This window comes from Schistocerca nitens, chromosome 7, assembly GCF_023898315.1.
Source record: "Schistocerca nitens isolate TAMUIC-IGC-003100 chromosome 7, iqSchNite1.1, whole genome shotgun sequence".
NCBI classification, from domain to species: Eukaryota; Metazoa; Arthropoda; class Insecta; order Orthoptera; family Acrididae; genus Schistocerca; species Schistocerca nitens.
Genome location: NC_064620.1, coordinates 576,087,384 through 576,102,471, shown reverse-complemented (window position 1 = coordinate 576,102,471; position 15,088 = coordinate 576,087,384).

Here is a 15,088-nt window from a genome sequence, read left to right as displayed (position 1 = left end):
GGCACCTTGACAACTGTGGACCAGGTGAACATTACTGTGGACCACATACATCTCTTCAGGCGCCATGATAACTGTGGACCAGGTGAACATTACTGAGGACCACATACGTCTCTTCAGGCGCCATGATAACTGTGGACCAGGTGAACATTACTGTGGACCACATACATCTCTTCAGGCGCCATGATAACTGTGGACCAGGTGAACATTACTGTGGACCACATACATCTCTTCAGGCGCCATGATAATGTGGACCAGGTGAACATTACTGTGGACCACATACATCTCTTCAGGCGCCATGGTAACTGTGGACCAGATGAACATTACTGTGGACCACATACATCTCTTCAGGCGCCATGATAACTGTGGACCAGGTGAACATTACTGTGGACCACATACATCTCTTCAGGCACCATGATAACTGTGGACCAGGTGAACATTACTGTGGACCACATACATCTCTTCAGGCACCATGATAACTGTGGACCAGGTGAACATTACTGTGGATCCCATACATCTCTTCAGGCGCCATGATAACTGTGGACCAGGTGAACATTACTGTGGACCACATACATCTCTTCGGGCGCCATGATAACTGTGGACCAGGTGAACATTACTTGGACCACATACATCTCTTCAGGCGCCATGATAACTGTGGACCAGGTGAACATTACTGTGGACCACATACATCTCTTCATGCGCCATGATAACTGTGGACCAGGTGAACATTACTGTGGACCAATATATTTCTTCAGGCGCCATGATAACTGTGGACCAGGTGAACATTACTGTGGATCACATACATCTCTTCAGGCACCTTGACAACTGTGGACCAGGTGAACATTACTGTGGATGACATACATCTCTTCAGGCGCCATGATAACTGTGGACCAGGTGAACATTACTGAGGACCACATACGTCTCTTCAGGCGCCATGATAACTGTGGACCAGGTGAACATTACTGTGGACCACATACATCTCTTCAGGCGCCATGATAACTGTGGACCAGGTGAACATTACTGTGGACCACATACATCTCTTCAGGCGCCATGATAATGTGGACCAGGTGAACATTACTGTGGACCACATACATCTCTTCAGGCGCCATGGTAACTGTGGACCAGATGAACATTACTGTGGACCACATACATCTCTTCAGGCGCCATGATAACTGTGGACCAGGTGAACATTACTGTGGACCACATACATCTCTTCAGGCGCCATGATAACTGTGGACCAGGTGAACATTACTGTGGACCACATACATCTCTTCAGGCGCCATGATAACTGTGGACCAGGTGAACATTACTGTGGACCACATACATCTCTTCAGGCGCCATGATAACTGTGGACCAGGTGAACATTACTGTGGACCACATACATCTCTTCAGGCACCATGATAACTGTGGACCAGGTGAACATTACTGTGGACCACATACATCTCTTCAGGCGCCATGATAACTGTGGACCAGGTGAACATCACTGAGGACCACATACGTCTCTTCAGGCGCCATGATAACTGTGGACCAGGTGAACATTACTGTGGACCACATACATCTCTTCAGGCGCCATGATAACTGTGGACCAGGTGAACATTACTGTGGACCACATACATCTCTTCAGGCGCCATGATAACTGTGGACCAGGTGAACATTACTGTGGACCACATACATCTCTTCAGGCGCCATGATAACTGTGGACCGAACCGCGCGACTGCTACGGTCGCAGGTTCGAATCCTGCCTCGGGCATGGATGTGTGTGATGTCCTTAGGTTAGTTAGGTTTAAGTAGTTCTAAGTTCTAGGGGACTGATGACCACAGATGTTAAGTCCCATAGTGCTCAGAGCCATTTGAACCATTTTTGAACTGTGGACCAGGTGAACATTACTGTGGACCACATACATCTCTTCAGGCGCCATGATAACTGTGGACCAGGTGAACATTACTGTGGACCACATACATCTCTTCAGGCGCCATGATAACTGTGGACCAGGTGAACATCACTGAGGACCACATACGTCTCTTCAGGCGCCATGATAACTGTGGACCAGGTGAACATTACTGTGGACCACATACATCTCTTCAGGCGCCATGATAACTGTGGACCAGGTTAACATTACTGTGGACCACATACATCTCTTCAGGCGCCATGATAATGTGGACCAGGTGAACATTACTGTGGACCACATACATCTCTTCAGGCGCCATGATAACTGTGGACCAGGTGAACATTACTGTGGACCACATACATCTCTTCAGGCGCCATGATAACTGTGGACCAGGTGAACATTACTGTGGACCACATACATCTCTTCAGGCGCCATGATAACTGTGGACCAGGTGAACATTATTGTGGACCACATACATCTCTTCAGGCGCCATGACAACTGTGGACCAGGTGAACATTACTGTGGACCACATACATCTCTTCAGGCGCCATGATAACTGTGGACCAGGTGAACATTACTGTGGACCACATATATCTCTTCAGGCGCCATGATAACTGTGGACCAGGTGAACATTACTGTGGATCACATACATCTCTTCAGGCACCTTGACAACTGTGGACTAGGTGAACATTACTGTGGACCATATTCATTTCTTCAGGCACCACAACTGTGGACTCGGTCCACATTACTGTGGACCACATTCATTCTCCAGGCACCATGGATGTGTGTGTGGGAGGGCATGTAGTCAGCATGCCGCTCTTCCGGGAGTTGTCAGTTTTCGAGACTGGAGTCACTATGTCTCAGTTAAGTAGCTCAATTGACCTCAAATGGCTAAGTGCACCCCGCTTGCCAACAGCACTCAGCAGACCCAAAGGCGCCCATAAATCCCTGGTCTATAATTTACTTGATTTGCTTGACCTGTGCATAGACACCTGGTGCCACATACATCATGAAACCTACCAAGGACTTACCAAATCCGTGCCACGCAGAATCGCTGGTGTATTGTGCTGCAGTGGTAGGGCAAGACGCTGTTAAGAAGCTGGTCATCATATTTTGGATCATCCGTATAAGTTGTTGCTATAATAGGTACATGGCTTATGACAATAAAAAATCAAATATTCGTTTCCTACTATCTTATCTGTTACATTAAAAACCTCCTACCACACGTGAAATTTAGGCATGAATTTATTAATTTACATGCACAGCAATTCATATAATAATCTCCACACATTCGCACACACACACACACACACACACACACACACACACGTAATCAAAGACAAAATATGGTCAGACATATCAACATAATAGTGAGAAGTATAGCACTAAGAAATAAAGAACGTAATGCATGTATTTATCGAAAGTTTCATCACCCATACCCAGCATTTCGTGAAACTAGCGATTTCATGCTAGATACAAGCTCATGCAACTGGTGAAGGCGACCAAGTTCCGACCAAGATATGAGTCAAAGGTCACCCTTCTCTGCCGGTACCGATTACGGGCTCTGCACGCTAAACTAAAGGCTGCATATAGTAAGATCTCTAATCAGTGGGAGGGATTTCACGGTCGCCAACTCGTTATCTTCGTAGTCCACTCGCAATATGCGCATTAAACCTCTGAGGGTATATTCTTGATGTTCTGTTTCGATAAAATCAGAAATGCGGTTGGCTGAAGTCGCCTCTGAGGATCCAACCCATGCGTGAGACGCCTTGACGAGCCGTCGCTGTATCCTGCTCTTTAAGTTACACATGTTTCGTTCGATACTCACTTCATACGATCTCGTACGGCTTTGAAATGAGAGTTAGTGAGGAATAAGATCATAGAAAATTCCGTTTCACTAGAGCGTTGTTGACAATACTACTGCAAAGCGAGCTCTTAATGTTTCGAATGAATTCTTGTTTATCTTCAGAGATAGCTATCGTCTTCATTATTTGACTACTCAACCCAAAATTTGAATTATTTGCAGCTGTTCATAACCGTTTTTCCGCCAAGCCAAACTAAAGACACATCTGTTCTTTATGTGGTGACAACCGACATAGGGGCAACGGCGGATACAGGACGCCGTTCAGTAAGTGATACAACACATTACTTTTTCGGCCAACTTCAGTTGAAAAAAATGCCGAATTTGTTGTGGGAGATTGTGGAATATTTCCGCTTCAGCCGCTATAGTTTCATGAAGTTCCGATAGGTTATGTAACAATGATACTCATAACACAGAGAACTGTGCAAGATTTTTGTGAGTGACGGTTCAGTTAAACAGAGCATGGAATCATAGTATGTCCTGTTGCAGACATAAGGACGTTGTTGTGAAAAGAATACGAGAAATTTCGGAAAAACAGTGATATTGATACCAAATTTTCCAATAACTTCCTCTATTAGAAAAACCACACCTTTTAGAGAACAAGCAAATCCACACCGAAGCTCATTGATCAACATCGAAATTCAAACTAAGTACAAGAGAAATAGATCACTCTAGGATAATACAATTGTGAGTTTAAAAAATCGAATAGACTTGTTACTGAATGATGGCAGTAGTCTTGGTTGGTACATGACTCAAATCGGCGTTGGCCCTCCACATGTACAACGACTCATGCCCCACCTTCCTCAAGTACGTGTCGACTGAGTACGCTCTCACGATTGATCACCTCCTTATCGAGAGAGCCTGATATGCAGTCCCCGCCACAAATTCTAACATTTAAAATTCCTTTGCCAGTTCTACCGCTGCCAAAAGTGCCTTCAATATAATAACCATCTCACCGTCGAATGCAAAAATCTACCCTGCTGTCCTCTTTGTAAGACCTTCTATTTTCTGAAACAGTGTCTAAATCTCACTTCCTCTCGCACCTGCAACTAAACCTATCCTATCTAGTCTTCCAGATACAAAGCCAAACTCCAACCTTGTAAGAGGTCCGTGACGAAGGAATTTTTTGCTAGTACACTCGAGCAGATGTAATTTCGATGGATTGCTCACGCGCTGCCTGCGATATGTACGCTGTAAGAGAATCTCATACCAGAGAGCAGTGTTGGCTGCAGTAGGGACTGTGTAGCGGTAGTAGTAGGAGTAACTCCAGCGGTGATGTCAGTTTATGGACTCCATCGAAGGCGACACTATCACAATTCAAAAATCACAGCCGTCCTGAAGGTAACACAACTCCAGATGTCGTTTCAGCATCACCCAACCTCCTTGGACGCCTTACTGCAAAGTCCTCGAACCAATTGAAAGTGATCACCTACCTGTCCTACTCTTCATTTCTTACATATTCACTCTTCCTCATGCACCCCATGCCAATAACTGTCCAAAAGATAACCAAGACAACTCCTGCGCCAATTGGAATGTTTACTAAAAATATATATATATATATACCCAGAGTGGAAGCCACCGGCTCCCATCAAACAATCTGACAGTATCCTTAATACCCAGTCCTTCTTGCAGCAGATATTATCAGATGCTACATCAGACAATATTACTACCTAGATTTTACATCCTCATCCCGACCTCCCTTCCTCTCCCCTTTCCCTCCAACCCAAGAAGCCTTACTCTTTCTCCGTGAATACTGTCGCTTATGCTGCGCCTTCCTATGGACTCGTGACCGCGATGCATTCACACGCTACTAGCAAATACATGGACACATCAAGAACTTTCTTTTTCATCATCGGTCTTCTGACTGGTTCGATGCATCCCACCACGGATTCCTCTCTATTTGCCAGCCTTTTCATCTCTGAGTAGCAACTACACCCTGCGTCACCAATTATTTGTTGGATGTATTTCAAAAACTTCCTTCCGCTACTATTTTTACCCTCTACAACTCCCTTGTCAGTGTTTTCCATATTCTCCTTACTTCGCCTATTCTGCAGAGAAGCTCCTCATTTCATATCTTATGAGTCCACCTAATCTTCAACACTCTTCTGTAGAAACATTATCTGAAACACTTCGATTCTCTTCTATTGTGGTTTTACCACAACCATGATTCACTACTGTACAAGGTTGTGCTCCAAACGCACATACTCAGAAATTTCTTCCTCAAAGTCTACGTTTGATATCAGTAGACTTCTCTTTGTCAGGAATGGGCTTTTTTCATGTCCTATTCTGCTTTTCTCGCATATCCTCCTTGCTTCGTCCGTCATGGGATAATTTGCTTCTAAGGTTGCTAAATTCCATAATTTCGTCTACTTTGTGATCACTAATTTTCAAGTTAAGCTTCTTGCTATCCTCATTTCTGCTACTTCTCATTAGTTTCGTCTTTCTCCGGTTTACTCTCAATCCATATCCTGTGCTCTTTGGACTTTTCGTTTCCATCAACAGATCCTGTAATTCTTCTGCGTCTTTGCTGAGGATAGCAATGTCATCAACGAATCTTATCATAGATGTCTGTTGAGCCTGAATTTTAATCCCGCTCTTCTACCTTCCTTTTATTTCCCTCACTGCCTCTTCGATGTACAGACTGAACAGTAGGGGCGAAAGACTACATCCCTGTCTTACTCCTATTTTTATCCCAGCACTTCGTTCTTGGTCTTTCAGTCTTATTGTTCCTTCTTGGTTCGCGTACATATTGTATATTACTGGTCTTTGACTACAGTTTACTCCTATTTTTCGCAGAATTTCGAACATTTTCTCCATTTTACATTTCTGAACGCTTTATCTAGGTCGACGAATACTAATAACATGTCTTGAATTTTTTTCAGTCTTTCCTCCATTATCAGAATTAATAAAGAATTGCCCCTCTGGGCCTATAATCATACTGATCGTCATCTAACAGACCTTCAGGTTTCCTTTCCATTTTTCTGTATATGATTCTTGCCAGCAACTTCGATGCATGACCTGTTAGGCTGATTGTGAGATAATTCTCACACTTTCTTCTTTTGCTATCTTCGGAATTGTGTGGATGATGTTATTCCGAAATTCTGATGCTATGTCGCCAGTCTCATCGATTCTACAGACCAGCCAAATACACTCCTGGAAATGGAAAAAAGAACACATTGACACCGGTGTGTCAGACCCACCATACTTGCTCCGGACACTGCGAGAGGGCTGTACAAGCAATGATCACACGCACGGCACAGCGGACACACCAGGAACCGCGGTGTTGGCCGTCGAATGGCGCTAGCTGCGCAGCATTTGTGCACCGCCGCCGTCAGTGTCAGCCAGTTTGCCGTGGCATACGGAGCTCCATCGCAGTCTTTAACACTGGTAGCATGCCGCGACAGCGTGGACGTGAACCGTATGTGCAGTTGACGGACTTTGAGCGAGGGCGTATAGTGGGCATGCGGGAGGCCGGGTGGACGTACCGCCGAATTGCTCAACACGTGGGGCGTGAGGTCTCCACAGTACATCGATGTTGTCGCCAGTGGTCGGCGGAAGGTGCACGTGCCCGTCGACCTGGGACCGGACCGCAGCGACGCACGGATGCACGCCAAGACCGTAGGTTTCAAATGGCTCTGAGCACTATGGGACTCAACTGCTGAGGTCATTAGTCCCCTAGAACTTAGAACTAGTTAAACCTAACTAACCTAAGGACATCACAAACATCCATGCCCGAGGCAGGATTCGAACCTGCGACCGTAGCGGTCTTGCGGTTCCAGACTGCAGCGCCTTTAACCGCACGGCCACTTCGGCCGGCTTCCAAGACCGTAGGATCCTACGCAGTGCCGTAGGGGACCGCACCGCCACTTCCCAGCAAATTAGGGACACTGTTGCTCCTGGGGTATCGGCGAGGACCATTCGCAACCGTCTCCATGAAGCTGGGCTACGGTCCCGCACACCGTTAGGCCGTCTTCCGCTCACGCCCCAACATCGTGCAGCCCGCCTCCAGTGGTGTCGCGACAGGCGTGAATGGAGGGACGAATGGAGACGTGTCGTCTTCAGCGATGAGAGTCGCTTCTGCCTTGGTGCCAATGATGGTCGTATGCGTGTTTGGCGCCGTGCAGGTGAGCGCCACAATCAGGACTGCATACGACCGAGGCACACAGGGCCAACACCCGGCATCATGGTGTGGGGAGCGATCTCCTACACTGGCCGTACACCACTGGTGATCGTCGAGGGGACACTGAATAGTGCACGGTACATCCAAACCGTCATAGAACCCATCGTTCTACCATTCCTAGACCGGCAAGGGAACTTGCTGTTCCAACAGGACAATGCACGTCCGCATGTATCCCGTGCCACCCAACGTGCTCTAGAAGGTGTAAGTCAACTACCCTGGCCAGCAAGATCTCCGGATCTGTCCCCCATTGAGCATGTTTGGGACTGGATGAAGCGTCGTCTCGCGCGGTCTGCACGTCCAGCACGAACGCTGGTCCAACTGAGGCGCCAGGTGGAAATGGCATGGCAAGCCGTTCCACAGGACTACATCCAGCATCTCTACGATCGTCTCCATGGGAGAATAGCAGTCTGCATTGCTGCGAAAGGTGGATATACACTGTACTAGTGCCGACATTGTGCATGCTCTGTTGCCTGTGTCTATGTGCCTGTGGTTCTGTCAGTGTGATCATGTGATGTATCTGACCCCAGAAATGTGTCAATAAAGTTTCCCCTTCCTGGGACAATGAATTCGCGGTGTTCTTATTTCAATTTCCAGGAGTGTAGGTTCGACACACCAACTTAAATAGTAACTTATTAAAAGCTAATAAACTTCGGGACTGGTGCCACTTGTGCACCAGGCACAACGCTACACTCCCCATTAACTCCTACAATGCCGCGCGGGGTAGGTGCCAGGTCTAGAGCGCCTTGCCACGGTTTACGCGGCTCTCCCCGTCGGAGGTTCGAGTCCTCCGACGGTCATGGGAGTGTGTGTTGTCTTTAGCGTAAGTTAGTTTAAGTTAGATTAAGTAATTCGTAAGCCTAGGGACCGATGACCTCAGCAGTTTGGTCACACAGGAACGTACCACAAATTTCCAAAACTCTTACAAGTACTGGAAAGTATTTCAATGACTCACAGGCAGCAGTTCCATCTCAGGATGCCTACTCCTCCACAACTGTCATTTACTTGTCAGTCTCAGCAAAGTTGACCACTTTGCATCCTATCTCTCCGACATCTTCTCAGTTCCTAAGAACCCTAATTATGAGTACTTCCTGTTCCCTATAGTACAGGAACTCACAAATACCGCTGTCCCACGAGGACAACATACCTCAAACAGAATTAAATACACTAATCATCGCACACAACATAAAACAAGTACTACACAAGAAATCTCCAAAAGTCTACTTTCCCACACAAAACCCTTTCTGATACCCCCTCTCACCGCTCCATCTGCCTCACCTCATTGTTTAGCAACGCCTTTGAACCATCCTTTCCTGACGCATTAATCTACACCTAAAAACACAACACCACCTTCTTCCTGCTAACCAGTGTCGCTCCCTTCTCATCTTCTCCTGTGATGACCAGCAAGTGTACGTCGCTCAACTCCTGTTCCGCCACCTCGAGAACTGTAAATATGCTATTTTTGTCTCTCTCGATCTAGAGAAAGCCTATGGCCGTGTTTGGTTTCCGGTCTTTTTATTCAAACAGCAGACTTTCCCATGTAATCACCCATTATTTGTCGCCATTAACAACACCAGCTCCAGTACCTCCCATACCACTGCAGAAGTGCTTGACCGCTCCGTCCTCTCTCATCCCTTGATACGGCCAAACTGCCTCCACCAATCCACCTTCTTCAGTATGCTGATGATGCCGACTTCTTTGTCCTCTATCCTATACGCCAGAAATGTCAGTAATCTCTCCCCATCCACTTCAGTGAGTCCACCTCGTAGTACAACTAACGGCTCATCAGGACCAACCATTGCAGAGCCTGGGAAGTAATTATACGACGCAAGACCTACACCATTAGTCTCCGTGACTTTTACGTGACCTTGAACGATTCTCATACCCAGTTAACTAATACACTAAAATACCTTGGAATAACAGTCGACCAGCAACTAATATGGAAACGTCACCTGCTCATCATCCAACAGAAAGTCCACAATGGACATTTTTTTGTCATCTGTCTTCTGACTGGTTTGATGCGGCTCGCCACGAATTCCTTTCCTGTGCCAACCTGCCCATCTGAGAGTAGCACTTGCAACCTACGTCCTCAATTATTTATTGGATGTATTCCAATACCTGTCTTCCTCTACAGTTTTTGCGGTCTACAGCTCCTTCTAATACCATGGAAGTCATTTCCTTATGTCTTAACAGATGTCCTATCCTCCTGTCCCGTCTCCTTATCAGTGTTTTCCACATATTCCTTTCCTCTCCGATTCTGCGTAGAACCTCCTCATTCCTTACCTTATCAGTCCACCTAATTTTCAACATTCGTTTATAGCACCACATCTCAAATGCTTCGATTCTCTTCTGTTCCGGTTTTCCCACAGTCAATCTTTCACTACCATACAATGCTGTACTCCAGACGTACATCCTCAGAAATTTCTTTCTCAAATTAAGACCGATATTTGATATTAGTAGACTTCTCTTGGCCAGGAGTGCCTTTTATTGCAATAGCTAGTCTGCTTTTGATGTCCTCCTTGCTCCGTCCATCATTGGTTATTTTACTGCCTAGGTAGCAGAATTCCCTAACTTCATCTACTTCGTGACCATCAGTCCTGATGTTAAGTTTCTCGCTGTTCGCATTTCTACTACTTCTCATTACTTTCGTCTTTCTTCGATGTACTCTCAATCCATACTCTGAATTCATTAGACTGTTCATTCCGTTCAGCAGATCATGTACGAGGGCAGTTCAATAAGTAATGCAACACATTTTTTTTCTGAAACAGGGGTTGTTTTATTCAGCATTGAAATACACCAGGTTATTCCCCAATCTTTTAGCTACACAACACTATTTTTCAACGTAATCTCCATTCAATGCTACGGCCTTACGCCACCTTGAAATGAGGGCCTGTATGCCTGCACGGTACCATTCCACTGGTCGATGTCAGAGCCAACGTCGTACTGCATCGATAACTTCTTCATCATCCGCGTAGTGCGTCCCACGAATTGCGTCCTTCATTGGGCCAAACATATGGAAATCCGACGGTGCGAGATCAGGGCTGTAGGGTGCATGAGGAAGAACAGTCCACTGAAGTTTTGTGAGCTCCTCTCGGGTGCGAAGACTTGTGTGAGGTCTTGCGTTGTCATGAAGAAGGAGAAGTTCGTTCTGATTTTTGTGCCTACGAACACGCTGAAGTCGTTTCTTCAATTTCTGAAGAGTAGCACAATACACTTCAGAGTTGATCGTTTGACCATGGGGAAGGACATCGAACAGAATAACCCCTTCAGCGTCCCAGAAGACTGTAACCATGACTTTACCGGCTGAGGGTATGGCTTTAAACTTTTTCTTGGTAGGGGAGTGGGTGTGGCGCCACTCCATTGATTGCCGTTTTGTTTCAGGTTCGAAGTGATGAACCCATGTTTCATCGCCTGTAACAATCTTTGACAAGAAATTGTCACCCTCAGCCATATGACGAGCAAGCAAGTCCGCACAGATGGTTCTCCTTTGCTCTTTATGGTGTTCGGTTAGACAACGAGGGACCCAGCGGGAACAAACCTTTGAATATCCCAACTGGTGAACAATTGTGACAGCACTACCAACGGAGATGTCAAGTTGAGCACTGAGTTGTTTGATGGTGATCCGTCGATCATCTCGAACGAGTGTGTTCGCACGCTCCGCCATTGCAGGAGTCACAGCTGTGTACGGCCGGCCCGCACGCGGGAGATCAGACAGTCTTGCTTGACCTTGTGGCGATGATGACACACGCTTTGCCCAACGACTCACCGTGCTTTTGTCCACTGCCAGATCACCGTAGACATTCTGCAAGCGCCTATGAATATCTGAGATGCCCTGGTTTTCCGCCAAAAGAAACTCGATCACTGCCCGTTGTTTGCAACGCACATCCGTTACAGACGCCATTTTAACAGCTCCGTACTGCGCTGCCACCTGTCGGAAGTCAGTGAAACTATACGAGACGAAGCGGGAATGTTTGAAAATATTCCACAAGAAATTTCCGGTTTTTTCAACCAAAATTGGCCGAGAAAAAAAATGTGTTGCATTACTTATTGAACTGCCCTCGTAATTCTTTTTCACTTTTACTCAGGATAGCAATGTCATCAGCGAATTCAACTTGAATTTTGATTCCACTCCTGAACTTTTCTTTCACTTCCGTCATTGCTTCCTCGATGTACAGATTGAACAGAAGGGGAGAAAGCTACTCCTTGTCTTACACCCTTTTCAATACGAGCACTTCGTTCTTGATCGTCCACTCTTATTATTCCCTCTTGGTTGTTGTACATATTGTATGTGACGTGTCTCTCCCTATAGCTTACCCATACTTTTCTCAGAATTTCGAACATCTTTCACCATTTTACATTGTCGAACGCTTTTTCCAGGCTGACAGATCCTGTGAACGTGTCTTGACTTTTCCATTACTAACCGCAACGTCAGGATTGCCTCTCTCGTGCCTTTAATTTCCCTAAATCCAAACTGATCGTCATCTAACTAATACTCAATTTTCTTTTCTATTCTTCTGTATATTATTTTTGTAAGCAACTTGGATGCGTGAGCTGTTAAGCTGATTGTGCGATAATTCTCGCACTTGTCAGCTCTTGCCGTCTTCGGAATTGTGTGGATGATGCTTTTCCGAAAGTCAGATGGTATGTCGCCAGACTCACACATTCTTCACACCAACTTGACTAGTCGTTTTGTTCATACTTCCCGCAATGATTTTAGAAATTCTGATTGAATTTAGAAGGAAATTTTCACTCTACAGCGGAGTGTGCGCTGATATGAAACTTCCTGGCAGATTAAAACTCTGTGCCGGACCGAGACTCGAACTCGGGACCTTTGCCCTTCGCGGGCAAGTGCTCTACCAACTGAGCTACCCAAGCACGACTTACGCCCCGTCCTCACAGCTTTACTTCTGCCAGTACCTCGTCTCCAACATTCCAGGTTTGGAAGGTGCAACACCCTTAATGTTTTGGAAGAGGTTGAAATCTTCAGCCGGCCGGAGTGGCCGTGCGGTTCTAGGCGCTACAGTCTGGAACCGAGCGACCGCTACGGTCGCAGGTTCGAATCTTGCCTCGGGTATGGATGTGTGTGATGTCCTAAGGTTAGTTAGGTTTAATTAGTTCTAAGTTCTAGGCGACTGATGACCTCAGAAGTTAAGTCGCATAGTGCTCAGAGCCATTTTGAAATCTTCAGAGTTCTGAAGAAATCCCCTCGCTCCTCAATTAATGCCCAGACCTATCTCAGGCACAAGGGTCTTTTAGAAAATTTTGATTACTTAAACAGGTAGCCCTATAGCTTATTTGTTAGAAGGTTCCGTCCAATGTATATTTATGCGTACTCCGGGCCTTACGCATTCAGAACCACCACATTTACTACTCTTATGTTTTTTTTATATTGGTCACCTAGTAAGCTATTAGACTTTACAAAAATAGACAAAAGGAATTGTTTATCAAATGTTCAGCAGCCACCACTCTTCACTCCTCGTACACGTCATCCGGCCTCTGACGATTCTCGCGCCACTGCTAAAGGGCTTTCCGGGTTTCGGCCAGTCAGTCAGGCCGTTTCCGCTACAGCGCGGCTCCTCTCAACTTGCACGGTATGTTCTGATATGTTTACGTGTCCCTAATTCCGCTGTTTGTTCATGCTAATGTTCCGCTCTTCGTCGTTCGTGTTTAGGGGCGTTTTATCGACATCGTATTTATTTTTATTTTCTAGGTCATTGCCACTCCCATTAATTAAAAAAATTAAAAGAAAAAGGTTTTTAAATTTTAACTACAGCTTTCACCAGATGACGGTATATTGGACGTGAAAGTTGGGGAGTGGCTATAGGGCAATGTTCAACGTTACTATGTTATAAATAGCGTATATGAGTACTTTCTTGTTTCATTCAAAAACCTGGCTATTTACAAGTTTAATGTACACCTCAGAATTATGGGATCAAATTCCTTATATGAGCTCTTATTATATTATTTTTTGTACAGATTGCGTGAGGATGCACCGATAAGTGGTGCGAAACCGGTCGCAGATTTAAAAAAAATCATTCATACAGCCCACCTTACAAAACATGTCATTCGGTGATCCCTTGATGCCTCAGAATGTGTCCCACCAATCTATCCGTTCTTCCAGTCAGGTTGTACCACAAAATTTCTCTTCTCCCCAATTCTGTTCATTACCTCATGATTAGTTATGTGATCTAGCCATCTAATCTTCAGCATTCTTCTGTAGCACCATATTTCGAAAGCTTCTATTCTCCCTAACATTTAAATCTATACTCGATGTTAACAAATTTAGCTATTTCAGAAACGCTTTTGTTGCCATTGCCAGTCTACATTTTATATCCGTCCTACTTCGACCAGCCGGCCGGAGTGGCCAATCGGTTCTAGGAGCTACAATCTGGAATCGCGCGACCGCTACGGTCGCAGGTTCGAATCCTGCCTCGGGCATGGATGTGTGTGATGTCCTTAGGTTAGTTAGGTTTAAGTAGTTGTAAGTTCTAGGGGACTGATGACCTCAGAAGTTAAGTCCCATAGTGCTCAGAGCCGTTTGAACCATTTGATTCATCCAAAATTTCAGAACTACAAGTGTCACGCAATTTATTTAAGGACTGTAATAGCAACTTCTCTTCCACGTCCTTTGCTATCTCTAAAAGAATTACAATTTCATCGGCAAACCTCAAGGTTTTTATTTCTTCTCCCTGGACGTTAATTCCTACTCGAAATTTTTCTTTTGCTCCTTTACTGTTTGCTCAGTATACAGGTTTAATAACATCGTGGACAATCTGCGGACACATCTCGCTCCATTCACAACCACTGCTTTCCTTCCATGCCTCTCGACTCTTATAACTGCCACCTGGTTTCTGTACAAATTGTAAATATTCTTTTGCTCCCTGTATTTTACCCCTGCCCCCTTTACAATTTGAAAGAGAGTATTCTAGTCAACATTATCAAAAGCTTTCTCTAAGTCTACAAATGCTATAAACGTAGCTTTGGCTTTCCTTAATCTATCTTCCATGAGAAGCCTGTCTCATACGTCTTGCTCACCAGATGGAAGAGTTTTGTCATGCAAGTGCTTCTAACGGAATGCTATCTACTCCCGGGCCTTGTTTAAATTTAAGTGTTTTAGTCCTTTGTGAAATTCTTCATGCAGTTTCATATCTCCCTTCTCATTTT